General features: G+C 39.7%; 1 long non-coding RNA gene across 1 annotated transcript; it reads right to left on the bottom strand.

The window, feature by feature from the left end:
- Positions 1-490: 490 nt before the first annotated feature.
- On the bottom strand, positions 491-24,759 carry LOC128096799 (uncharacterized). The gene is made up of 2 exons (XR_008213746.1): positions 23,208-24,759; positions 491-3,083 (listed from the first exon to the last, which is right to left on the bottom strand). It is a non-coding gene; the product is annotated as an uncharacterized LOC128096799 (long non-coding RNA).
- Between the last annotated feature and the right edge of the window lie 792 nt (positions 24,760-25,551).

The following is a 25,551-nucleotide window of genomic DNA, read 5'->3' on the forward strand; positions in this document are numbered from 1 at the left end:
TTCACTCTTGCCCTGTCAACCGCAACTGTCTTTTTGCATAGATCTTGTCAGCTGTAACTGCCTACTTCCCTGGCTGTAAATACATTCTAGGCTGGTGACGTATTTATTATGGTGTTTTAGCCTGAGACTTAGATGTGGGTTTCCAGCACTGTAAAAACATTCTGAACCTGGAAAAATGATATGTATATGTGTACTTTTATAAGGAAAGCATTTAAGACTTTCATGAGATCAGGAAAATTCAGAGATCTTAGAGATAGATGTAAATAGGATCCAAGAGTGCTGGATTTAGAGGAGATCTTAAAAGGAGATGTTGATTTTATGCTCTGGGATTACAGACACTTAGAATCCTGTGGTAAAAACAGTCAGATTGCTTATCTATTTCAAATATTTCAAAAGCACAATTGAAATTAGATCTTTATCTACAAGGCTTTTGAATATAATGGACATTTCTTGTTATTTTGATTTTTACTAAAATTAAGTAGAACCAACATTGATTGCAGGAGTATATTTTATTGAACACTCTTCACCAAATTGCTGAGTACTTTCTATACAACATTATATTTAATACTTGAATAACAAATAGTTTGTCCATGTTTCCTTATGACAAAACCAGAAAAAAAAATTTAAAGAACGCCTAACACCACTCATGGTCAACATATTAGAGACCAGGCATGTGTGATGGACTGTGGAGCCTCGAAACCCTACCTTCCCGTGTTCTGATTGACAGTTACATGTGTTTGCATTAATAAAACAGGGAAATATACTATTACTTAATAAGTATGCCTTGCTTGGGTTTTGATCTGTTTTTCAACTGGTGGTTTTCAACTGGGATGATTTTTGCCTCCTAGGGGACATTTGACTGTGCCTACATAATATTTGGTTGTTGCTAATGAGAGAATGCTAACAGCATTGAGTGGGTAGAGGCCTGTGAGGCCGCTAAAGCTCTACTGCCAACAGGATCACCTCCCATGACAAATTATCCAGCACATGCTGCCTGCGGTGCCATGCTGAGACATCCTGCTCTAGACAGGAGAGTGGGAAGAGCCAAACAGCTTTGTGATGAAAATACTGAGGCCCACTGGTCCCGCATAATCATGAGATAGAAAATGGTTAATAACTGGTGGATACATGAGCCCCTGGTGTAGAAAAAAAAAAATCTCTTCTTCCCCTTTGACCTGACCCCATTTTTCCTGTATTGTCCATGCATTCCCTAACTCTGTGTCCTGGGACTTCAAAAGCAACAGAGTCAGCTAGAAGGTTTCAAAAACAGGATCTCCAGGAGCCAACTCCAGAGCTGGATTCATTAGGTCTGAGGTCCCAGTGATGCTGCCACAGGCCCACAGCTACTCAAGTAGCAATACAGATCACCTGACCTTCTGGAGGCTTCTCCCTTTCTCCTCAAGAGACCACTACCTCTGCCTCGAGGCACAGCTCCGCGACCCGCCCCCGCCCCCCACAATGGGGCATATATGCTGTATGTACGTGTATATTTGAAACAACATATTGTGAGGAGAAATGAAATCTAACACCACTCTTCTCTGGGGGAAAAAAGATTCTCTTAATTTTTCCAAAATCTTTTTAATACTTTTTCTTTCCTTTTTCTTTAACAGATTCTCTTCTCTTCATTTTTCCAAAATCCTTTTAATACTTTTTTCCTTTTTCTTTATCAGTTTAGAAGATACAAACTCATTTTAAAAAACAAACAAAAACAAAGCCTGCAAATCATATGCCTTCTAAAAAGGGAACTGTGCAGCATTTAAACATCTACACTGTGTGCGAGAGTGTATTCGAGCGTATGTATATGTGTGTTGTGCATATGTGTGTGCATGCGTGTGTGTATGTGGCTTCTGTTCCCTTTTCTGTCCTGAGGCCCTCCCTGCCCCCCTCTGTGGCCTGTCCTGCTTTCCTCTGAGTACATACTGAGTACATGCTCCTTGCTAATATACTTATCTTCCTCTTTCTTTCTAACACCCCAAAAGACCTAAACAAACTATCTCCTTTTATTAAAATTAAGTCTTGGAAAATTTGCATAAATTTTCATCTCTTACCACATACACTGAATTAAATTCATTTTTTATTGGGATGTGGAGTATCTTCTTTCAGCTACACCCAAATCTGTTCTTTAGTGCCACAGTAATTGTGTGGGTGATTTTTCTGAGTGTGGTTAGCTTATCTTATCACTGGTTATAATTCATCTCTGCCCCTGAAGGAACTGGGGCTTCAGCTATCCCTCAAACACTGTGGTTGGCAGTGGGCTTTGCTGATGCCTCCTGATATCCACAGCCTTTCAGCTTCTGCCGCCCCAAGACTGGGTTTGGTGAGTTGACTGTTGGCCATTGGGTTAGTAGAAACTGATTGGAAACGGTAACACAAGCATCACTAATGAGCTGACTGCCGGTTCTGCCTGAGCAAAAATCACAGATAGACAAGGAACCCCTCAATTGCTTATCTCTGGCAGCTTCTGTCCCTCCTCAGTGTTTGGTAGTGTGAGTGGCAGGAATAGTTAGTTAAAAGCAAAGGGCCTTGGCATCCAGGAGAGTTATAGTCTTCATGTGGCCTCTGGTATCAGGACCCGGGCCCTTCTCAGTGCCCAATACTACAGCTTTCGGGGCTAAGGGTCTCAGAGACCAGGCTGAGAGCTGTAACCACTCTCTAGAGGGGTCTACAGGTTCTTTCCTTTGGCTCCTGTAGCATTTTATCTGTTCTCCACTTTATCTCATCATCTATCTACTTCCACGACCCTTCTTCCTGGCCTGGCTGCTCCAGACCTGCTTAGCTGCTCCTTCAATGGTCAGTCAGAGCTATCTGTCAGGAAAACTGCGGGTGCCTGCCTCTGTCAAGACAGCTTTCAGGAGCTGGAACAGGCAGCTGACTAAAGTCCCTGCTGTGACCAGTCCAATAACAGACATCTCTTCCCACTAGAGGCCGGATCCTGGTAGGTGGATGGGATCCTCCGGCGAAATCAGCAGGTGATCAGCAGCAGCAGGTGCCAGACGGGGGCTGCCAAGTGGATTTAGGTCCGTGGGTGCAGCGCTGGGCTGGAACTTCTTCAGCAGTCAAGAGGAGACCGTCAGTGTTCTAGGCTGGGAAGGAAGGCACAAGGATGCTTGAAGACCATGCAGGATATTGCAAACCAGACGCCAGTCACTGGGTGTGCTCTCAAGACAACCAAACCCAATTCATCTATAAAGAACCAGTTGCAGATACTCTGTACTCCGAAGCCAGGGCCCAGGACTCACAAATGTACACTTAAGCTGTTCCGGAGTCTGAGCATCAGAGCTCAGAAACAGGGAAATATCAGGCCTTCAGGGACACCAAAGAAGTGTCTGGCTCTAAGTCCCTCATCTGATGCCCGTGGAATCTTCAGCTGTCAAACCACTAGATGGTACGAGGGTCACCCACAGCTTGATGCTGTGCCCTCTGGGTCTCCAGCATCAAGCCTCTCAGACACCACTGGGTTTTCGTGAGCTGTCATCTGGACTTGGGGAGGCACTCACTCTGGTTGGTTTCGTACTAAAATCAACAGCGGCTCCAGGCCAGCACTGTTGTTTGGACCCCCACACACAACTTTCTTCCATCCCCATCTCTTGAGCTGTCCGTTTTTCTTGTGTCCAGTGCAGCCTGCACTACTGAAAGTAAACACGGAAAGACCACTAGAGAGAAACTTTTGTTGGCTCTGAAGTCACACACTAGAATTAGCACTGATAGTGTCTCCCAGCCAGTTCACTGACAGGACCGAACCAGCCTGCTTATATAGCCCAAAGGGTGTTTGGACAAACCAATCACAGTCATTTGTTTTAGACCAACCACAGTCATGAAGGCTTGCATCCTGGACCAATCACATCCTCTGCCCTTAAGACCAATCACTGTAGTTCTTCCCACCAGGGGGCATGCTTCTGATCACCCTAACTAGATGTGCCCCTTTTTCTCTGCTTCCCCCACATATTATTCAGCCACCTCTCTTGCTCTCCTACCAGTAGGAATCAGAGACCACCTGGCTGTAGCCCCTGCTGTGGGCTAGTCACTAATTATTTGGCATGAAATCTCACCTTCCTCTGAGAGTTGCAAGAAGGGACACCACAGCTGGAGAGAAGAGTCAGCGCCAGCGCTTAAGAGCACTTCTAAAGGACTCACAAGTGAGCTCCTAGCAACCGCATCAGCTTTTCCACACTGCCAGTGACTCCAGCTCCAGGGGTACCAATTTGCCTGTTCTCCGAACTTACCCACCCTCACGTGCAAGTATACATACAGACACACAGACACACTTTAAATTAAAAAACGAAGAAGAAGAAGGGCATCAACTCTGTCCCATCGGTCTCCCATGCCACGCTGCTATCTATCTGTAGGTCCATGGTATTAATAGTTTTTCTAATAAATCTCTTACCCAAAAGTACAATCTGCCTCAGTGCCCCTCTTGAACCCCAAACTTAAAACTTTTTGGCTTATGATTCCAACATTCTGGTACAAGCTGTATCAAACAGCCTTGGCTGGAGCTGTAACTTCAGGAGCCAGAGCAATCAGCAGCAAGCTTTCACATGGATGTTTTGAAGCATCCATGGAGTGTTCCAGACAAATGTGCTGGCATAAAGGTAACCTGGCAGCTGTTACACTGATGGTCCTTTTGTTCAAGGCAGTTTTGGGAGCAAGAAAGTGTCCAATAGCTACTAATTAGGGAGACGAATCATCTGATTCACAATGTCACCACTTATTTATGGGAAAATGACCTCCAGAAAGAGGATTTCTAATGTAAATCTATGGGATTTAGCATTAACTGTGATTTTAACAGATGCTAACTAAGTCTGAACAAATCTTTACAGCTGCCCAGTGCCCAGGCACGGATGGATGGTCCTGGTTTGTCTCACAAGTAGATTAAAAGGTGCTTGAGTACTGGGTATTTGATCTGCTTTTTTTGGACTTCAGTGACTGCTCAGAGGACAAGCCCAGGCAAGCTTGCCAGGGGATGAAAGTTCACAGGGATTAACACATGGACAATAATGAAAAAAAAAAACACTAGCCTACCGTCTGTGGTCTATGAGCCAATCAGGCCTGACCAGCCCAACTAGCCACAGAGAGAGTGAGTCTAACCAGACTGAGCTTATGTGAGCTCAGACAAGGTTTCTTACGCTCAAAATTTGAGTGATAAATAAGTGGTTACTGTTTGGGGCCATTAGTACTTGGGATGTCTTCTTCAGTATCAAAAGCTAACTATTAAACACGCTTTAACCAATTGCCACTGTTTATATGGACACTGCTTTATTCCAGGAAGGTTTGAGAATGGTCTTTCTCCTGTCCCACTTTTCTCTTTATTAAAATTCATGACCACTTCTTTCAAAATAAAAAAAAAAACTTGGTTGAATTCAAATGTTCTGTGCTATATTTCCTCTGTTTAATATAAGTGAAAAGCAAATTCTTGAATACATATTTGATTCAATAAGAAATAGAAAAACAATAACTATTTTATTTTAATTTGTCTGATAATAAAGAAAAAAACTTTTCCCAACAAAAAGTAAAAATAAAAAAATATGGATATTGCACTGGTAAGTCATTCTAATTCATCAGGAAGAAATCAGTCCATCAGAAGCTGACCCCAGAGAACAAGACAGAAGAAAGTGCCCCGATGTGCTTTAATAGGCTGCCATGAACATGATGCCAGACAGTGATCAACATATAATACAGCAAAATTATAAAATGATCATTCTTCTTGGCATAAAAGTAATTCAATGTGAAATGCAAGGAAAATATGTTTCTCCTCTCCCACAATGTGGCCACAGGGGTGGAACTCGGGTTTGGGGCTTACGGTCAACTTTACTCACTGTGCAGTTTCTGTTATTTATGAAAAGCCATGAGGCACCACAAAACCCACTATAAGAGTTTCTTAGGGGAAGGAGGACAGAGGGGATGTGCTTAGGCTTATGGAAGATCGTGCAGGGAGAGAGGAGGGACGGGTCTGTGTTCCGCTTTTTATGGATTCCCCCCGCACATGCACATATGGGCTTACATAGCTACGCCACTAATGTGCATAGATTACATGATCACGCAGCACACGGATTACACGGGATGTAAGACCCCAGAATGACTAAGCGTTTTGTTAATGCATGCACAGTTATTCGGGAGTGGCTAGGAATTCTATAAGTTTCATCAGCCATGAAGTTAGGGTAACATTATGAATGAAAGAAAAAAATCTCATGATGAATAAGATACAGATAAAACTTTATAAACTACAGTAGCCACTCATGTTAAAACTCCAAGCAAAGTAGAAGTTCTAAGCTCCAAAATAAACCACCTACAAGCACATGAAAAAGAGCCATGGTGAACTTCACACTTAATTGCAAAATAGTGACAATTTTCTCTGAATCAAGGTAAAAACCAGAAACTGGTCTTACCTTTTCTCCTCAGTGTAATGCTAGAGAATGGAGGCTGTCCACTAAAGCAAGAAGAGGTGATATGAGGCTAAAAGACTGTAAAGCATAAATAAAGTCTTCAGTGACATATTTATATATATGGAAGCTACAATAAAATCTATTTGAATGTTGTGAATGTAGGTCCCTAGATAAAAGATCACTTTATAAAAATATTTTATATGTCAAAAAAATATTGTTTTAAAAAATTGTTTTATATGCCACTTATAGTCAATATAATATATTCACTGTCTGGAAGACTCAAGATTGTAAATATTGAGTCCCCCAAAATTGACCTCTACAGTCAACAAAATTTGAACTAAAGCCTTTGGAGACCTTTTTGTGTCAACTCTGCAGCTAATGCTAAAGTATGTGGGAATTCAAAGGGGAAAGAATCACAAAGGCAATTAAAGAACACAAGTGTTTAAGGATTATGCTGCTACGTGCCAGGAGTAATTAGAAAGCTGAATGATAAAAACAATGTGGTCCAGAGCAGGTCATGCAAAAACACCAGCGGAATGGGAGAAAATACCTACATTTGACTCTGCACACACATAATTAAGCCTAGGTGAAGGCAAAATTACCGCACAATGGAACAAACTCAGCAGAATAAACGGTGCTTAGTGGATTCTCCACCAAGAAAGTAAATGCTAAAGCCTGCCTCACACAGCACACAAAATTCAGATCAAGTGAATCATAGAATTTAATATAAAAGTGAATGGTACTGTTTTGAAAGAACAACATGCAAGCATTTTTGCTACCCAGAAGTAGATAGACTAATTTAAAAAAAATAACGTTGAAAAACACTTAATTCTGAAGGAAAAACTTGGTAAGTTTGAGTGGCGTTAAAATTGAGATATTTTTAGAATAAATACTTGAGAGAAAGCATTTGTAGTGTGTCTGTTAGCACTTGTCTGACAGAATGTAACATGTTCTTACAATTAAAGAAGGCAGCAAACTATGTAAAAAAAAAAGACTAGAGACTGAAAACAGCTTCACACACATACACGTGTGCGCACACACGCAAACACACACACACACACACACACACACACGCTCGCAGGTATGTGAATTTTTATGATGTGTAATCACTTTATAATTACTTCCAGTGAAGAGTAAATAATCACCAGGGAGCAACTACTACACATTCAGAAGAATGGCTGACTTGGAAAGGATTCGCAACACAGTCTTTGCCGCATTCAACATGGCTTGGTCCTGGAACCTGATGCAGGTCGAGAGGAAATGAAGAAAAACAAACACACAGACCTGTGGACAGAAAAACTGAAATCAGGTGGGTTGTGCTCACTCTGATGAAGGGGCGCCAATTACACAAAAGAAGCAGCTCAGCGTGTTTATTCTGCACAGCACAGGTTAGCTAGTCTCGGTAGGGATTCTGCAGGGCAGCAGCCTCAGGCTTCAGGCCTATGGGAGGAGGGAGCAGCAGTGGCTACTTTCTGTACTCAGCCAGCTTTCTGCACACTGCCAACTTCTTGCACACTGCCAACCTTTTGCACACTGCAAACCTTCTCACTCAGTCGAGGAAGACTTTGCCTTCCCTCTGAGCTTTTTGGGGGAGAGGTTTTGCCACACCATGTCAACAATGCACATTCATGTATGATTTCCTCAGCTCCCACAGGTACTACCAGGTATTCCGTGACTACTGGAATTCTCAAACACTGCTGATTTTAAGTGTACACTGGTCAAATACTCAAGAAAATGTACCGAAAATTCCATAAGGCATTGCCTATGACCCATTGTTTCACTCCTAGATATTAAGTCAAAATATACAACACCTAATTTGAAGTCTCAAGCTTAAATGACACAGAAAGGGGACTTTTATCTCAGAACATACCTCTTATCTGCTCTGCCGATTTATATTGTGGGGTGTGATTATCTGTTCATGTGTCTGTCTCCCACTTAGGTGTAGATATCTTCAGATGAGGGCAGAGATCTATTCTCGTGATCCCATCACTGCCTCAATCTGTACCACATAGTAGAACTCAGGAACTTGTTGTTGACCTCAAAACCATATAATCCATTTTGAATCTTTCCGAGTAGCCAGAGGGACAGAATTGAAAGAAGGTGAGATATCCTATTTCCTGAGGGCAGAAACACTAGATTGTGTGACCTCTTGAGAGCTCTTCTCTCTCTCAGAGGCCACAGTTGAATGACTTGCTGATAATTTTGTGGCTTTATTTAGTTACCAGTTGATACAGCACCAAGATATCTGATTTTTTTTCTTTACTTTTCCTTTTCTAAAACTAATATAGTCACATTTTTTAGGTCTTTTCCAAGTTATGGTTATCTGAGGTACCTTGTTAAAGTGAACAGTTTTTAACACTTATGCTTGAAGTTCAGTCTTTTAATTTTATATCAGTGAATGATACACATTTTTCAGATGTAAAATTAATATCCTGAACAATAACTCTGATGACACAAACTTACTTCTTTTGTATGTAATTTTTGGTACTGATAATACACAGTGCTTAGCTATAGAATCCCAAGCAAAAACAACAGAAACTATTAATTATGAAACAGATTAACTTGATCTTCTAGGATTCAGTCAGAGAGATCTGGTGGAGAAAGACTTACCTCAGGAAAGAAAAGCTGAATTTAAAGCAAAAGAAGAGAGGAAACTGGCAGGTGCCTCTCTAGACAACTGATCAAGTTTAACTACCTGTCCTCTACATTCTAATAAAAATATTTGTTTGTTACTGAACTGAATATGAATGTTGATAAATTCATGTGATAGCATCTCATGTTTCAACTGTATTGAAATTTAGGCTATACTCAAATGCTCAGTTTTCTAAAACATATTATTAAAATATCAAGATTTTTCTCATAACCTGTAAAACTTAATCCCCTAGTTATTATGCTTCTATAAACAAAGAAAAAGTTACTTCTGTTAAAAAGAAATGCATTCGAGTTCAAGTTTCTTACTACCCTCATTTCTCATTATAGCTCTATGGTGGTTGAAGTGAGAATGGCCCCCATAGGCTCACATGTTTGAACACTTGGTTCCAAGTTGGTCAAACTATTTGGGACAGATTAGGAGGTGTGACCAGATAGGAGGAGGTGTGTCACCCAGGACGGGCTTTGAGGTTTCAAAAGCCCATGCCATTTCCAATGTCTCTCTCTCGTTCTGCCTCAGGCTTGTGGATGAGATGTGTTCAGTTTCTCCCTTCAATTCTGAGCACAAGAGACAAATTTCAATTCTTTTTTTGCTTCTGACTGATTGATCAAGTCTCCTTTGACATTCCTCAAGACTGATTCACAATTCCTGTTTCATCATTGGCTCCTTAAGGTAGGCAAGGTTCTATGTCAAGGGAGGGACAGGAGTTCTATGTCCCTTCACCACACCTTGCCCTGTACATCTCCTCATTTGTATCCTTTGTAACATCCTTTAATGTGACTGGTAAAGGTAGTTTCCCTGATTCTGTGAGCTACTCAGGGAAATTAACCTAAGGAAAAAATTGTGAGAACATTTATTTATAGCTGGTTGGTCAGAAGCACAGGTATAACACCCTCTCATCTACAACTGACAGCTGAAGTCTAAAGAACTCAACCCTCAACCTGTGGGATCTAATGCTACCTTGAGCCCATAGCATCATGAATTGGGTCAAAGAATATTTGGCTGGCACTCATTGATGAATCATGTTTGCTTGGTTATTGGTTTGCTTGCTTGGTTGGTGTATGAGCAAAATATCCCACAGTTCTGTCATCAGAAATCCCCCATATTGATTGTGGTATAGGAGCAGAAAAATGCAAGACACTGATTTGGTGACAATAGCCCAGCAAAAATAATTATAAGATTACATATGAGTTAACCTGTAGTGTAAGTTTCTCCAGTTCCATCCTGTCCCACAGTCCTACAGCCACTTATAGAATATAATCACTCAGAGGCTTAATGTTAATTAAAAACTATATAGCCTATGGCTTCTTGCTTTTTGCTTGCTAACTTGAACAACTTAACTCAACCCATTACTATTAATCTACATATCAACACAGGTTCCATGGCTTTACCCGTGCCCCATTACATGTTGTTCTTTGGATGGCAGGTTGGCATCTCCCTGACTCCACCATTCTTCTCTCTGTATCTTTGCTTGGATTTCACACCTGTCTCTAAGCTGCCTTGCCATAGGCAAAAGGAACTTCATTTATTATCCAGTGGGAGCCATACACATTCACAGCATGCAGAAAGACAGCCCACAGCATTTCCCCTTTTCTGGCTAATCAAAAAGGAAGGTTTTAACTTTAACATAGTAAAAATGTTTGGGAGGCATCCAGGCAGTGGGACCGGGTCCTGTGCTCATTGCATGAGTTGGCTGTTTGAAACCTGGGGCCTATGCAGGATTGCTTGGCCCGGCATGGGAGGAGGGGACTGGACCTACCTGGACTGAGTCTACCAGGTTGATCTCAGTCTGTGGGGAAGGCTTTGCCCTGGAGGAGATGGGAATGGGGAGGGGGGGCTGGGGGGAAGGTGAGGGGGGCGGGAGGGGGAAGAACAAGGGAATCCGTGGCTGATATGTAGAACTGAATTGTATTGCAAAATAAAAAAAAATGAAAAAAAAAACAGTTATCAAGCAAGAATTATGGTTATAATATCTAGTTTATTTGTATTTGACAAAATTAAAGAAAATATTCTTGTCATCTATCCTATTTTGTGAGTTTAAATGTTATATCTAATTTATCTTTTATCATGACTAAGGTAAACTATATCTATCTAGTCTTTAACTCCATCAAAGACCCCAGAAGGATATAATATTACCTAAGTAAACAGGAAGTGAATTATAAGCAACTTCCATAATTCTAGGAATGAAAGAGACATCTGGCTGCCTGGACAGTCATCCAAAGTTCCTCTGTAATGTTGGAGCATCCATCTTTAGCCTATGGGCCTAGAGTCTCTGGCATAGCTTTTAGTGGAGCAGGAAATTTTAAGGACTGCTCTGCCCATTCTGGTAAAGTTCACCAGTCACTTTCCTCTATGTCCTGCAGAATGTCTGCCAGTTTCTTTTGTGAAGCAGGAACCTGAAGAGCCATCACATCTTGTAAAGTTTATTGGCTATCTTCCTATGGGTCCTGCATGTCCAGTTTATATAACATACTGTCAAATAGTCCAGGCAAGAGCAGTTTCTTGCCCAAATGGCTAACTTTTGTCATAAAGAAAGCAAACTCCATATAGAGTTTCTTCAATGCCCATTATCTTCTCTGAAGTAGATTGATGCTGCCAGGAACAGACATGTCTCAATGTCCAGAAAAGTCTAAGTTCTTAAAATATTATAAATGTTTATTCTATAGATCTTTGAAGTGTCTGAAGATTACCTACCTAATTGAAATATATCTATGTATACCTAGAAAATTTAACAAGTGTGATTATAAGTTTGATTATCATAGATGACTAATTATTAATCTGTATTAAATTACATATTACAATTTTAAATGAGTTGCATAAAATAATACCTTAAACAAGAATAGAAATGTATATACAGTATAACAAAATTAACTTTAAATTTGTATCAATAATCTAAAATCCATAACAATGTAAAATATTTCAAACAAGTTGTTGCTTTTTAAAAGTAGATTGGATAATTTATCCTTTTATCCTATCATATCTATGTTCCCTTTTCTTCTTTAGAAAGAGATTGCATTTATAGTCAACTCTCTTTAAAAAAAATAAATATTTATGTGGTGATATTGTGTTCCCCAAAATATTGTACACCCTAATAAACTTATCTGGGGTCAGAGAACAGAACAGCCACTAGATATAGAGGCCAGAAAATGGTGGCACACATGCCTAATCCTAGCATTCCAGAGGCAGAAATCCATCTGAATCTCTTTGAGTTCAAAGCCACACTGGAAACAGCCAGACATGGTTACTCATGCCTTTAATCCCAGGAAGTGATGGCAGAAAGCAGAAAGGTATTTAAGGCATGAGGATGAGGAACTAGAGCTGGTTAAGCTTTTAGGCTTTTGAGCAGCACAGTTCAGTGGAGAGGCATCCAATCTGAGGAAATAGGATCAGCTGATGAATTGGCAAGGTGAGGTAGCTGTGGCTTATTCTGCTTCTCTGATCTTTCAGCATTCACCCCAATACCAGGCCCTGGGTTTAATTTTATTAATAAGACCCTTTAAGATTCATGATACACATTTATAAACAATATTTTGGGAATTTGGGCGTAGCTTTTCATACACTTTTTGCTGATTGGGTGTGTTGGCAATCTTATTGGGATCCTGAGAAAACTAAGAATTATAGTTAAATCTTCACTGTAATAGTCTGTGAGGCTGTATCGACCTTTCAAGGGGTCTTGGTTGATCAAACCATGTTAGCCTGGAAGCAATCCATAGGCTTTCATCTTCTGTAGAAACAAAAGCAGAACATTTTTTCCAAAACAACGTATCCCTAGACATACATTTTGAAGTCAAGATACCTTTAAAATATACATATTGGTTTAACTGAGTAGCCTTTATAATCAAATGTCTTTTTCTTGTTAAAAATCCCAGAGAAAATATAATCCAGACACTTTGTGTAATTTCTATCTTTATGTGGCTTATTTTTTTATATTACTTTATTTTTCTTTTTAAGGATTTTATTTATTATTTTAAAATTATATTTTTTATGATTGTTTATAGCTTCTGACCATTGTTTTAAACTGCAGCATGGCTAGAACCAAAGCTGACTCCACCTATCTTAACTTCCCAACATGGCAGAGTTATCCAGGAGAGTCATGCTTACCCTGCCAACTTTAGGGTCCATGCTATCATCAGGTAGCATGCAGCTAGCCCATAAAACATTTTTGTCTATATGAGTAAAAGTTAAATCTTCCATGCAGTATCCTGCACAGCTTGGAGACATCTCTGGATATCGAGGTGGGAATCTGCCATGTTGTGCTCAAGCCTGAATGCTGTGGCATCTCTGTACCATGTCCTGCATGAGAGATATAGGTAGGAAGCTGTTTTCAGCTCTGTTATTGTGTGTTTAGAAGCTCTTTTTAAGCTCTTTTAGGCCTTATGGAAATTTGAGAGCCCCATGTTGTGTGCCAAACTGTAGCATATGTTTCTCCGGTTCCATCTGACCCCGCAGTCCCATGTTTTTCCAGTCCCGCCCAGCCCCACAGTCCCATAGCCACTTATAAAATAATCACTCAGAGGCTTAATATTAATTGCAAATTATATGGCCTATGGCTTCTTGCTTTTTGCTAACTAGCTTGTACAACTTAATTCAACCCATTACTATTAATCTATATATTGCCACATGTTCTGTGGCTTTACCTGTGTCCCATTACATTTTGTTCCTTGGACAACAGGTTGGCATCTCCCTGACTCCACCCTTCTTCTCCTTGTATCTCTGCTTGGATTTCCTGCCTATCTCTAAGCTGCCTTGCTATAGGCCAAAGCAGCTTTATTTATTATCCAGTGGGAGCCATACATATTCACAGCATACAGAAAGATATCCCACAGTATCAATCTTGAACCTAGCTATCTAAAACTATGCTGTTACATTTTTATTTCCACCTGTGGCAATTATTTCCACAAATAAAACTGTGACAGAAAACCAACTAACATTCCTCAAACTTGTGGTCTTCTTGGAGTATTTTAGCTATGGCTACAGAAAAGGGAGAGTTATTCTTGATGTAGCCCCATGTAGGCAGGAATTGGCAAAGCCAGCCATTGACATAAGCTGAGGAGGCAGCTCACTATTGTGGCTTGAAGAGTTTGAAGTGTTTTCTCCTCTTTCTTCCAAGGCACCTGTAAGTTCCACATTACTCACTCATTTGAGTTAAAATGAAAATGTTATCTGCGAAGTACAACACTTGACATAAAATAATTTTCTAAAACAAGTTACCCTAAAAGGGTATGTGTTGGACAAACAGAAAAGTGACCAGGAACAAGGCAGAGACAAATGTTCAGCAAGCTAGGACAGAGGGATCAGCTTACACAAGGTAGAAGGAGGCTCACAAAGTCCAGCTAAGAGAGAGGGCACACTAAGCAAAGCAGATTTTTAAAGGCTGTAAAACATAGGTCTAAAAAGCATCATGGCATTGGATGTTTTTGCTGAAGTAACACAGCCCGATTGGAAAGAAATCTGAAAAGTCTCTTGCCAAAATGCAAATTCTGGAAGAAATTAACGAGAACGTTTTGACTGATTCTAAAAGTTTTTCAGACACAAAGGAAATGCACCATTACAAAGAGCAGACAAGGAAAGGTCTGAGCAAAAGCTCTCTGGGAAGGAGCCACAGAGGGTGAGGTGGGAAGGGCCTCCACAGCTGCTGACATGCAGCGTTTTCAGTCCCTCTGGAAGCATGGACTCTGTCCTTGTGCTTGTTTCCATCTTAGACGGACTGAGTCAAAGATGGGTCCCCTGCCTCTTTGGCCAACAGAGAAAGAGAAAATTAACAAAGTCTTTGATGTAATCCTTTAATTCTAGCACTTTTCAGAGCAAAAGATACATGAATATTAATCTCTCACATGAAAGAATTAGCTAGACTAAAGCCCCTCTCATTTCTTCATACATTAGGGAGGACCTGGGAAACAGGAGGAAAAAAAGAGCAGTATACGGGAAGCAGCTGGGGGGAAGGATAAAATGTACTGTTCTCATCACTAGAAGAAAATGGTAAATGCTCTCAGCGGGAGCCTTGTACAACAGCACTCGGAAGGAGTCAAGTTGCACACCATGTGGGCAAGGCATAGAAGGCCATTTTACAGTAACTCCAGCATAGACGGCCTTTTCTGCTCTCTCCTTCTAGCCTGGATTAGGAAAGGCAACAAACTTTGATTGAAAGGGTGGATGAGGAGGAAAGAAAGGGCTCTTGGTTTGCTACATTAGATTCTAGCTTAGCTTAGTTTCTAGTAGTAAATAGTTCATGTGTCTATTTACAAAGTAAAATTTCTAAGTGGAGTGCCCTTCCACTTGCCTCCTTCTCAAGCCAAACACATCCGGCCTGCAGCACACCCTGGCTTGGAGGAGGAAAAAAAATCTTAAAGTTAAGTCAAGTTCAGAATTTGACTATTTCATGACCTGAGAAACTTTTAAATTGGTGGTGTATTTTTTAACTTAGAGTGAACCCATTGTCTTGTAGTCACTAATGGTGAGCAGATTCACGGGATGTCTGCTTTTCAAGGAGAAGTTGGCTGAACTCTACCACTAAACAAATGTTAAAGGAGTGGTGGAGAGCCATGGTAAAGTTGTTTTCCCATAAATTTTGCTTATTCAACATCCCTGTTAATACATTGTTAGTAATAGCAATGATAGTAACCATAAGGTGCCTTCATTTAAGACTTTGTGTATGGTCTAGGCACGGATCATACATAATCTTCACCATAATCCTATTAGCTTAATAATGCCATTTCCACTTTAATGAGGAGCAAAATGAGATGTTGAATGTTAAACAATTAATCTCTGTTATCCAGCCAAAAAAAAAAAAAAAAAAACCGTATGACCAGGAAGGGAGTTCAAAGTGATATATTTCATTTAATTATATCATAGTAGATTGAGGCCCGATTGCAGAATTTATTTCATCCAACAGACACTGAAGTGAGCCTATAGACATAAAAGCAAAGGGATGAGGAGACAAGGGAATGCCCACAAAGGACAGCCTTGGTTTGTCACTCTACAGCATACTGCGTTGACCACCATGATGCATCAATAGACAAGCAGTCAGCCACTACTGACCCTGGGCCACACTGAGTTGGCTTCAGTACCTACATGTCCTGTTCTTCCTGAAACACATCTGAATCTGCTTAGAAATTACACACCATGAGTAGGCACATGACAATGTTCTCCCATCCACATTTAGAAAACAAACAAGCTGAAAAAAGTAGCCTTCAACAGAAAGCCAAGAGCAAGTTTCAGGGTACTGGCTCCCATCTTTCCTCTTTTTTTCACCCTCTTTTTCCTTCCAAATTCTTTTCAAGGACACCAGAACTTCAGGCTAAGGACAGCAATGCCCAATCTTGCAGTCATCTGAAGTAACTCAAGTATTCACAATTTGGTCTATGGGCTATTCAGGATCCAATAATTACCCAAAGTTTAGAAACCAGACACAAGCCATAAAGAAAGCTTTCCAATGTGTCCCTTTCCACCAAGATTAGAAGCCTGCACCAAAATACACAGAAACTAGAAATTTTAGGTTGAGATATTTTAAGTACCACAGCAAATGTAAATATTTCACAAAATCACTAAAAGAAATTTTCATTCCTTTAAAAATTTCAATCCATTTTAAGTCACTACTGGAAAAGTATTACAGTCAAGAGTTTTATTGTCTATTTTGTATTTCTCATATTGCTTGTTTACCCCTCAAAACTTCAGAATGCAAGTTCTGCATTAGTTAGCATTACCCTTTACCAGAAACACACCTTTGCATAGAGAGGTTGTGGCAGTGACTGAGTATCTGAAATGTTTCTTATTCAACATAGTCAAAGTCTTAGCAATTCCAACGACAATAAAAAGATTGATGATTTAATAAAAAGCTATTGTATTTTGCCTTTTATAACCCCAAAAGATACATTTCTGTTAAAAATCATGTGCATTGTTAGGGCAACCTCAAGAAAATTTAGAAAACTAGGCATTATTTCAATTGAGTTTTCTGAAACAATCTAGTGTCCTATCTTTAAGATATAAAACTGTCTACCTGTAGACAGCCCAGACACCAGCTACCCGAGTTCACTAGAGAAGTAATTTAGTCTTCTGGGGAAAGCTCCAGGAACATTAAACTCAAGGTGAATCTGAAACGACTGTGTCACATTGAAACTGAAACCTCATTGATTGGTATCTGCCAACTTGTAGGTCTGTGTACCACTGGGGACAAGGACCTGACTCCTGGCTCATTTTACCTCTTGGAAGCAGTGTAAGAGCATTGCACCCAAGTGTGCTTTAGTTTATTGGAAATCTGAGTAAACACAAAAGATGAACTCCTGAAAATGTTATCATTTACTACTAAAGAAGTACAATGTTTGGAAAAGACTTCAGAGGATCTTAAGGGAAGGAACCAAGAAATTATGAATGCTCTCCTCTGGCTTCCTCATCCCAGAAGTGACAGGTCATAAATTACATGGTGTATAAGGAAAAGAGAAGGAGAAACAGCATTTATGGTCCTCTTCTTGGAATTACTCAGCAAACAATAAAAGATAGAGTGTTCTGTTTAGCAACCAAAAACAGAGAGGGAATATAGTAAGCAAGGGGATTACTGTAGTTGCTGGGGGCTTGCACTGGTTGATTTCTGCATATTGGTTAACTATTACAGCAATGCTGAAGTCTGAATTTATTCATACTCAATATTTGTGTAAGGAAAATTATCAAACTTCTTGGCTAGGAAACTATTATATGATTATAAAAGTAATCCCTGCCCCATGATTAAATCTTTCTCACTCATACAATGTAAAGAATAACAAATCTTGTGTCACTCTCACGACTGCAATAAGGAAGATTCGAATTCAATAATTCATAAGACTTTCTGGATAAATGATTCTTTATGAGTGCAAACATGAGTGGAAAAACCAATAATGAACCACAGGTCATTTGACACCAAATTCAGTGTTTGATTTATCATAATACCATTGTTTTAAACATATATTTAGTTCTTTTCTGCCTCTTCTCACCCACATTCTTCATGATTTTCCATTTTGTTTCAAAGATATTCTCTCCCCACTAGAACATAGATGGCAGAGGGTGAACATTTTCCCCTTTAGAAACTTTAGGAGAGCTGCTTATTAGACCATTGATCTCTTACTCAATTATAAAATACCATTTCTAAGCAACAACATGGTTTAGCTTTCTGCTTATACAATAGCACAGTCCAATTTAAGAGTCTTTACTTAGTAAATAACTTACCCGAGTGACAATAAATGCTTGTGCATTTATTAGCTGCTTATACACCCCAGTTTGCTTCCTAAACTAGTATCTGCCATAATGTAGAAGGGAAAGAGTGAATTATGAGCCATGTAAATCAATATTTTTGTTTTACACATTGTTCTGCACTGCTTTATATTTTAAGAACACCTATAATTTCAAGGAAATTAGTACTTCACTGTGTTTTCCATTTTCTTTAGATTCTAAGTAATAACTGACACAAATATTTTCTAAATGCCATAGTCACCAATAATGACATTGCACAACAAAGCTACATTGTGAACCTAATGAAGAATTCTGCTCCACTGTTAGAGCATATTGGACACACGGCCAACAAAGAATGGCTAGGCAGTTCTCATCTGATGATGTCATGGGACAGCACAAGAGCAGGAAGCACAGGCAAGAGCAGTTCCCATCAAAACCTCAAAGCAGGAGACAGGACTGCTAAGAGACTCAGAAAAACACCCTCAGTCAATAGGCATCCTTCTGCAAGAAAAGATTATGCTCCATTTGAACATAGAAAGAGTTGCAGGAATAAACTGGGAATAAGCAACCAACCTTTCCGTTAAAGTAATTTCCCAAAATAGTATCTGTTGCCACAAATCACTAGTGTTCATGAGGACAAGTAGGAGACAGTTAATATTTTCATTGTTTTGTTTTTTCTGGCAATCAAGCATGCATAAGAACGGTGATTTTTTTTTAAATCTGTGTATAGATAGATAATAGAAGTAATATCACTAGAGAGGAAAAGCAGTTGAACCAGTGAGATGGCTTGGTGGGTCAAAGCACTTGCTGGACAACCTAACCCACTGAGTTCAGCCCTGGGACTCGTAGGGAAAGGGGAAAATCAGCACCTGAGGGTGCCATCTGACCATTCATATTCCATGGCATGTTCACATCCATATTCACACATGCTCATCGTATGCACACACAGTAATAATAAAATAAAAAATCACTTTTAAGAAGGAAAAGAATAATTATTTGATTGTTAAAGTCAAACCACTACAAATAGAAGCAAGTCTTCATGCTACATAATAAAATCATGGTAAATTAATTCAGTAATGACAGCTGAAGCAGTGGATCATCTCAACCCCCAATTAAATGCCGAGAGAACAATTAAATGGTTTTAAATAATGATAACTCTTTAATGGTAAAATGTTGTGTAGAGTCTATCATTTTGGAGAAGACAAAAGCTCATTTCAAGAAGTGATTATTTAGACATGAGCTGCTTATTTCACTGATTTCATTTCTCTGTAGTCATTACTCTAACTGTTTGGTTATCTACGACTTCTCAGCAAATTACATTACCCATTAACTTAGTGGCTTAAAATATTATGTTTCATCATTTAGTAAGCAATTTACTTTATAGATTTCTTGTGTGGCTGCAGTGATATGGTGGTTGGAGATGGAGGCTCAGTGGGATAAGAGTTCCGCTAGAACATCTTCATGCAGATGACTGGATGAGAAGTAAACATGTCTGTAACTAACAGAGTCTCTCTTCCCTGCTGGGGGATGTCTTTCTGTAGGTTGTGAATATATGTTGTTCCCACTGGTTAATAAATAAGCTGCTTTGGCCTATGGCAAGGCATCTTAGAGGCAGGTGGGAAATCCAAGCAGACACTCAGGGAGAAGAAAGGAGAGGAGAGAGAGATGCCAGCAGCTGTCAAAGGAGCAGCAAGATGCCAGCAGACCGGTAATGCCATGGTTACATAGCAACTTATAGATTAATAGAAATGGGTTAAATTATAACAGCTAGCTAACAAGAAGCCTGCCATAGGCCATACAGTTTGTAAATAATATTAAGCCTCTGAGTGATTATTCTATAAGCGGCTAAGGGATCACGGGGCTGGGTTGGGCTGGTCAGGGCTGGGTGGGACCAGAGAAAACTTCCAGCTACACTCCTTCCTTTCCCTGCCCTCCCCATCCTGCTCCACCCATCTCACTCTACTGTTGTTTTCCTCCCTCATTCCCCTTTTCCTTCTTTTCTTCCTCCAAGCAAGGCCTTTGCAATGATAGTTGAGAACCATCACAAATCACAATCTCTGACTGGTGAATTTCTTATGTAGTACATGGCTTTCCCCAAAATGTGAAAAACAGACATACTCTTAAGATCGCCCTCAGAAGTTGTGTAGTGTCACAGTACCTTGGTCACACATGGCAAGTGCATAGGGTACAGAGGAGAGGGCTCCAAAGGGTGTGAGTTCATTGAGAAGCCATCTGTGGAGGCTAGTCACCACAGTGACTAACAGGAGACAATTATATTGATGAAAACTTTTAGTATTTTGGCTATCAGCTGTAATAGTGCAACTATTAGTCATTACTCTAGCCCTTCAAAAAGCATAAAATAGTGTAGAAAAAAAATTAGAACTATTTAAAGGGTTTGCATTCTGGTACCAAGAAGCTAGAAAGGAAACTGGAAACAATGGATTCTGAAGTTTGAATAGGCTGACTTTGCTACTGATTTCTATCGTCATCTCAAGTGACAAGGTTCTTAATCCATAACCCTGGATTGGTATCATTATCTAATGTACTACCTTTAGATGCAAAGAAATATCAACAGCTCTTCCCAGAAGAAGAAAATCCAGTTCACTGAATCTAAACAGCATGAAAATTCAGAAGAGTTAATGTGTTTTGATTTTTTGTTTTCAGGAAAGTAGGAAAAGGTTTTGGTTTAATCCCTCAGGGAAAGATGTTCAAAGAAATTATGTTGGGTTACTTGGATATCTATAAAGAAAACTGAAATTTTTTTATCTCACAACATAACAAGAATATTGAGAATACATTCTAAACGTGCAGGTTACGTTAACTGGCACTTCCACCTCCTGTCACAGTGAACTACCTTATACCAGGACAGCACAGCCACTATAAACCAGACTAAAAGTGAAACAACAAAAACATATGAATTGATGCTTTTCAGTTTTTAAGCAAAAAAAGTATAGACCCATGATCCTTGAGAGAAGGCAACACATAAAAGAAACCAGAAGATCTGGCCAGTGCTCTCTCAGGGTATTTTCTAGACTTTAGCTTAGAGACACGAAGCATTATCAGGATAGAAAATATCTGAGAACAATAGGAGTATTGGGATATTGAAATGGTTGACTGACGTTTACAGAGCCAACTACTCGAGGATTAATTAAAACTACACAAAGTAGTGACTGGGGTAATGCACCAGGGTCTCCCCCAGCCTTTGATCATTACAATGTTAAGTGATGACCTAAGACATGCTGAGGAGCTATGAACTCCATGGAGACTTTGGCAGTTTCCCAGAGTTAGAGCACATAGGATAAACATATGACTTCTCTACTACATGCAGACATGGCCTTACCTAAACCAGCTTAGAAACAGCACTAAGGCATCTAGCATAGTGGCACATTTCTGTACTCCAAGCTACCTGGGTGGCTGAGGCAGGAGGATCCCTTGAGCTTCAAATCCACCCAAACAGCAGACCAAGACATTATCACTTAAAAATTTTTATTTATTTTATTTTTATTCTTCTCAAAATTTCTAAAAAGTAAAGGACTTATCCACTAGTAAACTTATACCGCCACGTACCAGAATAAAAAGCAACACTCTACAAAGACAGATAAGTCAGAAAGACAAACAGTACTGAAATACTCAGTACAGAGGATTGAAACGCTGACAGCGGACCTGGGAAAAAGTAAAAGTGCATAAATCAAGCTTGAGAAGATCTGGATACCACATTTCCAGATAAAAACTCTAAATTATCTGAAGAAAACATTTTGGTTGAAGATTCCAATCAAAAAGAGCCATAACTGATGTTTAAATGCAGACCATAAACAAAGAATGAAAACTATTTCTTTAAGAACCAAAGGTTCTTTAAACTCAAACCAAAAATTGCAATCCATTAAATTCGAGATGTGCTAGAAGGACACGGGATGGAATTGGGGACAGAAGAAAAGCTCACTAAACTGTAATGAGTGTAAGTATCCAAGCTGGAAGAAATGTGCAATACAGAAGTCAAAGAAAATGCTCACAGGCTGAAAGAATTAATATTGTAGAAGTGACCAGTCTTCCAGGGCAGTTTCCAGTCTACAAATTAACATGTACTCTCAATCAAAATCCCTATGCCATTCTTCACAAAAATAGAGATTCTTAAAATTCTTATAGAAGCCCTAAACTCCAGATAACAAAGCAGTCCTTAGCAAAAAGAACAATGGAGTCTTTACCGTACTTTCCTCCAGTTATACTACAGAGACACAGCCATGAAAACGGCATGATATTGAAACAAAACAGACACACAGATCAATGCAATAGAAGAAGCAATAATTTGCTCACTTCCTGTTGTTCCAGAAAGGATGATTAGTTTCATCTTATTTTTCTAGAGTCATAAATGCTCTATTAGATGTAAAGCTAAAGTTCAGTTCTATGTGAAAAATACTAGCATGCAAACTTTAAAATGGAAAACTAGTTAATATAACAGCAAAATTAATTTTAGAAGAACTGACAAATTAACTTGAGTAATAGTTAAAGAAAATATTGTAATACAGAGTTGGTTTGGAGACCTCTAAACTTCAATGGAAGCGTTGTGTTGTTATAGTTGTTGTTAGTTTTGCATTTTTTGCTTTCCTTTGAATGAAAATAGATTCTTTTCTCACACAATATATCCTGATAACAGTTTTCCCTCTTTCTATTCCTCCTACTTCCCTCCCATCTTCCTGCTCCCCCAACCCCACCCACCCACCACCCAGTCTCCCACCCCCCACCCCCACCCCCCATCCACTCCCTTTCAGTCTCTCATTAGAAAAGAACAGGCTTCTAAGAGATAAAAACATGACAAAATAAAATGAGATAAAACAAAAACCATCACATTGAGGCTGGACAAGGCAAACCAACAAGGAAAAGAGTCCCAAGAGAAGGCACAAGAATCAGAGACCCACTCCTTTACACACTCAGAAATCCCATAAAAACACTAAACTGAAAGTCATAATGTATGTGCAGAGTACCTGGAGCCGATCCATGTCAGCCCTGTGCATGCTGCTTCCGTCTCGGTTGAGTTCACATGACCTTTACTCTGTTGATTCAGAGCGCCTTATTTTCTTGGTGTCCTCCATCCCCTCTAGCTCTTATACTCTTTCGCTTCCTTCAGTGGCTTCCATGAACTCTGAGGGGAGAGATTTGATAAAGACATCCCATTTAGAGCTGTGTGCTCCAAGGTCTCTCCCTTTCTGTGCGATGTCTGACTGTGAATCATTGCACCTGTTCTACAGAAGCATTTTCTAAAAACATATGTCTCTCTACCATAAAATTGCACCTCAATTTACTCATCCAAGGGGACAGGCTATAGAAAGGACCTAGATGAGGGCTAGAGATTTGCTCAGTGATAGAGTTCAGCCTGTATCCCTGAGGTTCTACCTTCAGCAAACAAGAAAAGAGAAAATCCTTCAGGAGGGCAAAGCATAAAATCCGAGTGTGAGAAAATGCTTAATTGCTACCAAGGTATGAACATGTAGATATAGAAATTGGTAAGATTTTTACCAATAGGAAAATATATTATTTCACCTACCTGGCTTGAATGCAGTATACCTACCTGTTGTGTATTATTCATTTTCAAATGCAAAACCTCCAACCTGAGATTGCCAGGATTTGAATAGGGATCATCTGTTTTAAAACTTATGTGGAAATGTGACTGCTTTTGTAATGGTATTGGGAAATGGCACTTTAAGAAGTGATTGGGTGGTTAAAAGGATTAATGTCCTTCTCTTGAGAATGAATTTTTCTTCATTTCCATCTTGGGTTGTGTGATTTTACATGCCTGCTCCCTTTGAACTTCCTGCCATGAGTTGAAGCAACATAAGATTCTCATTGGGAGCCAAGATGTCGGCACCATGATCCAAGAACCATGAACCAAAATAAACCTCACTACTTTTTTGTTCCATTTTCAAGTGTGTGTGTGTGTGTGTGTGTGTATGCATGCTTTTCCTGTGTGCAGTTGCACATGTAGTGAGTATGTGCATACATGTGTTTTTCGTGCTAGCATGCTCTGGGTATACCTTGTCTCCACCTTCTGAGACTGGAATTACAGGTGGCTACCATGCCTACCCAGCACAGATGATGCTCACTCTTTGTAAATTATCCATTCTCAAGTATTCTTCCACGGCAATAGGAAATGAAATGTGATCTATCCCATGAAACCTGGCCTATAAAACACATTTGTCACACTCTTAGTTACACAGTTACTATTTTCTTCTCTTACAAAAGCATCCGTTCACCTGCAAACTATTGCTGATCGTGTCTCATCCTCAGTGTTGCCATTGCCGCCTCCTCGACCTCCACGCTTCCCTAGCCTCACACAAATTTCCCACCTGCACATCTTCTTGAAGCTCTACCTTCACCGCTCCCTTTTACTTTCACCACCAAAGTCCTGTTGGTTTCTCTCTGCCACGTGAGAAGTAGCACTCCTCAGACGCACACTTAGAGAACAACGCTCTAAGTGTTGGGGCCCGGGAAGGTCAGTGACATACAGATGTAAGCAAACAGCTCAGGCTAATTTCTAGACTGCTGTAATTAACTCTCACCAAAAATAAATTAATTACTTAAATTTTTTTTTTTTTTTTTTTTTTTTGTGGTTTTTCGAGACAGGGTTTCTCTGTGTAGCTTTGCGCCTTTCCTGGGACTCACTTGGTAGCCCGGGCTGGCCTCGAACTCACAGAGATCCGCCTGGCTCTGCCTCCCGAGTGCTGGGATTAAAGGCGTGCGCCACCACCACTTAAATTTTAAAAGCCTTCACTTCATTGCTTATCAAAGTCTGACTACGGCATGTTTATCTATCATCAAAATAAATAGGCATCTTCAAATTAGAACTGTATTATCCTCATTGTGATCAGAAATATCCAGGTTAGCACCAGGCATCCGTTTTTTCCTTAAAGGTGTAAAGGCTGAAACAACTAAGGTGCTAAATCAATGATAAACGTTCACAAGCAGAGGGGAAGGTAGAAATACAAGAAGCATGTGCCCACATTGAAACTGCACATTGTGCAAAAGCTGTATTTCCACATTTGAATTTTAAATTTTCAACAGCATAAAACAATTCATTACTGACAGACCTAGTTAAAAATATGCTTTTTCAGTATTTTATAAACAAAGAAATTTAATCACAAAAGCAAAAGATGAGGAAAAAAAGAGGTCATCAAACTATAATAGTGGCCAACTCATGCCTAGTCTTAAAACATGTACTTTTAAGCATAGTGAATTAATTTTTAAACGGGAAAAACATGAAGTTATATTGTGACTAAAATCAAGTTTAAGATATTTCCAAGCAACAACTATACTAAGAGCCTTTGGATGCTT

Source organism: Peromyscus californicus, unplaced genomic scaffold, assembly GCF_007827085.1.
Source record: "Peromyscus californicus insignis strain IS unplaced genomic scaffold, ASM782708v3 Scaffold_5__1_contigs__length_169319896, whole genome shotgun sequence".
In the NCBI taxonomy this organism is placed as follows: domain Eukaryota; kingdom Metazoa; phylum Chordata; class Mammalia; order Rodentia; family Cricetidae; genus Peromyscus; species Peromyscus californicus.